We start from the raw sequence: 3,659 nt of genomic DNA on the forward strand, positions 1-3,659 counted from the left end.
CGAATACGGCCTTTCCTCGTCTTCTTCCTGTGGAAATGGGAAGGAAATTTCCCAGTGTCTTGGGAAATGACTGGCCTCAACCTCAGTTCAAGCCCTTCTTGCCAAACTCAGCCTGGCTCAGCTCTGGCGTCAACACTGCGCTGGACAACCGGCAGCCCTGCAAGCACCCCTGTTTCAGAAAGGACCATGCAGAGGTGAAAGCAGCCTTATTTTCTCGCTTAACAAGAAGGTGTTCTTTAGTATAACCATGAATTGAGGCAATCACTGTAACTGCGGATACGACAGCACACTCAGCCGGGTGCCCTGGCAGGGCTGGAACCGTGCTAGGCGAGCAGAGATACAGAGCGAGGAGGAGTGTGGGGTCCCACAGCTGCTTCCTGGTACCAGGGGGACGGCAGCAGGCCACTTGTGCTCCCAGCTGCTGAGAAGGGCCTCCCGAGTGGCTTCCCCGTGTTGTCCCCAGAAGAAATGCATTGGAGAAATGGCCCATGCCATCACTGGCCCGTGAGCAAGCAGTGCCCAAGGGAGGCACCCCAAGCACCCTGTGCTTCGTTCACCTTTCGGCATGGGCTGTGGCAGCTGCCTGAGCCCTGAGACATGTTGGGATAAGTTTCTCACGTGTAACATCTTCCTTAAATGTATGTATCAGAATATATAATATCAGAACACCTCCAAAATACTCATCAGATATCCACAAAACCCTGCCCATATCCCCTTTGGGGTGGATCGCTGTGGTTCCCTGGAAATTAGTGATGTTTTTTCTGATTTATACTCACAGAGCGCTTGGCCTGAGCGCCGAGCTTCTCCGAGTGACTGGCATTACTACATGAGGGCAGCTACGGTAATTCATTACCCCAAGTCCAAATGTCAGCTCACAGGGAGGGAGGAGGCAAGATTAGAGGAGTCTGCTGAAATCTGGCATCAGCATGAAAATCGTGACAAACCTAACAGAGATCAATCAGCATAAATGTGTGTGATGCAAGGACGTTGACTGAGATAATGCGGTTGTCAAAGGCACTGAGATTTTTATTTTAACCCATGATTTTTTCATAATTATTTTGCAGCTGGAGTAATTACCATCCTATTTAATGAGCACAGCTCATTTAATAGAGGACACTTGGGCTAACATGCACTAATTAAGTCTGTAATCACTAAAAGTATGATTGAAGGTTTTGAACTGGCCAATCGTTCTCAGTAATACCATAATTAGAGACATTGCAGCTCATCAGAGCGCAGGAGAAATTCAAGGGGTCTTGATCACCCAATAGTGTACATGGGTCTTGATCCTGCCTTGGATCGTCCTTCTACCTGATACTCTGCATTGGTTTACAGTGGTTCATAAACTACCCTGAATACGTTCCACTCAGCCCCGTAACCTGAATGCACTTCCAGAGTTTTATTTTCATAATTTGGCCTACGGGTCTTGCATATCACCTGGGCGTAAGAACAGCTTCTCTAATCCCCACCTGTCTGCTTGTCTCATGTGGCCCCAGCGGCAGCTGTGAAAGACTCCCGAGGAGCTCCGACAGCACTAATTGCAGTGAGATACTGAAAGAACTTGAAAAAGATAGCTGAAACCATAAAATAAACCCTTCTGTTTCTTCCTACAAAGGAAGGCTCAGAACTGAGTGAAAAAGATCAAGAGTTTTCATAATCTAATGGCCAAGATAAGGGGACCCGGCAGCATATTTCTTTCTGCCTTCTGCAATGCAGTGGAGGCGAACGTGCCTCTGGGATTCAGTTTTATCTTCCGCTGAGCTCGGCTCTTTGGGTTATCAGGAAGTCAGGCTTTCTCTCCGCTGTTGGCTGTGATTAGCTGGCCACAGTGATGTCTGAATATTTTAAGACTGCAGCTCACTACAGTGGAAAGAATTTAAAAAAAACCAGAGCTTAAAAAGTCAGAAATCTGTATATCAGGGAGGATTTTGTGGAGAACCTCATATTCCAGCTGCAAAACGCCAGCAAAAGAATATTTCTATTTTCGTGTATTTTTACACTATTTGCTAATAACAGCTGCCCAGAATGAAAAAACAAAAGAAGCCAAATACATTTTGCAACTTAGGTCTTGCTGGAAATAAGAGAAATACTGAAATTAAATTGTATTACCTTTCTTTTTCCTCCTTATTTTCCTTTCAGTTTCATCAGTGTTATCTGTCTATCAAGGATAATTTATTTTTCCCCATTTTTGTAATAGGATGAGCTTGTTCGCAGGTATCTGAACTTGAGGCAGAGTAACTAATTGCTCTGCAAGCAATCAGTCACTGAAAAAAAAAGTCTGGTTCTCTCTCCCGTGTACTGGTCCAGGGGCTTTGGTCTCTGGGCTATTTTTTCCAATCTGGGTTATTTTAAGCAATTCACTCGTGCCTCTCATCTTAAAATAAAGGCAATGCCATAAAAAGACGGCAGTATTTTTCCATTCTACCACGACGCAGAAAGGCCTGGGCCTTTTTCACTTGTTTTTCACAGGTTCCCGGTTGAAAGTACAGCGGTCCTGGACCAAAATGCTGCAGTTCGTACACAGATACAACCCAGATACGCCCAACGGGCTTGGGCGAGCTTGGCCTTTGGTTCCCTTTTCTCCTTTCACACTTCCCCATGGGAGATGCCTCAGTCCGCAACCACAAATGCCTCCCCGCGGCGTCACTGCTGGCAGCCCCACAGCCAGCCGTCCACAGCCCCACAGCCAGCCGTCCACAGCCCCACAGCCAGCGCGGGGGCTCCCTGGCAGCCGATTGTCGTGGTTTAACCTCAGCCGGCAACTGAGCACCGCACAGCCGCTCACTCACTCCCCCCCCCCGGTGGGATGGGGGAGAGAATTGGAAGAGTAAAAGTGAGAAAACTCGTGGGTTGAGATAAGAACAGTTTAATAATTGAAATAAAATAATAATAATAGAATATACAAAGCAAGTGATGCACGATGCAATTGCTCACCACCTGCCGACCGATGCCCAGCCAGTCCCCGAGCAGCGGCCCCCCCGGCCAGCCTCCCCCAGTTTATGTACTGAGCATGACGTCCCATGGGATGGAACGTCCCTTTGGCCAGTTTGGGTCAGCTGTCCTGGCTGTGCCCCCTCCCAGCTTCGGGTGCACCTCCAGCCTGCTCAGTCAGTAGAGCGTGGGAAGCTGAAAAGTCCTCGACTAGTGTAAGCACTGCTCAGCAACAACTAAAACATCAGTGTGTTATCAACTTTGTTCTCACCCTAAATCCAAAGCACAGCACTGTACCAGCTACTAGGAAGGAAATTAACTCTGTCCCAGCCGAAACCAGGACACTGTATCACAAATCTTCCTGCGTTTGGGGTAGCAGGAGCTATCGTGAGATTTAATTCCAACCCTCGGCCGTTGGCAGCCGGACCCACTCCCCTCCAGCCAGGCTGCCCGTGCCAGCAACGCCTGGTCTTGCTGTCATCGAAGGAAAATGGCCTTAGTGCTCCGGTTCGGTTGGCACTTTTGCAAAGCAGCTGCACTGTGGATAGACACAGCTTCATTTGCCCATCTTAGTCGTCATTTTAGCGTCTTTCAGATACTAAAGTATGTAAATCTCGGTCTGTATATTTTGCAGGCGTGAGACTTTAAACGGGCAGGCCAGCGTGGCCAGGCACAGTCGGACACAGCACGACCCCCCCCCCCACCATGCTGCAGACATGAGGGGCCCAGGG

This window comes from Pygoscelis adeliae, unplaced genomic scaffold (genome assembly GCF_000699105.1).
Source record: "Pygoscelis adeliae isolate BGI_AS28 unplaced genomic scaffold, ASM69910v1 Scaffold94, whole genome shotgun sequence".
NCBI lineage: Eukaryota > Metazoa > Chordata > Aves > Sphenisciformes > Spheniscidae > Pygoscelis > Pygoscelis adeliae.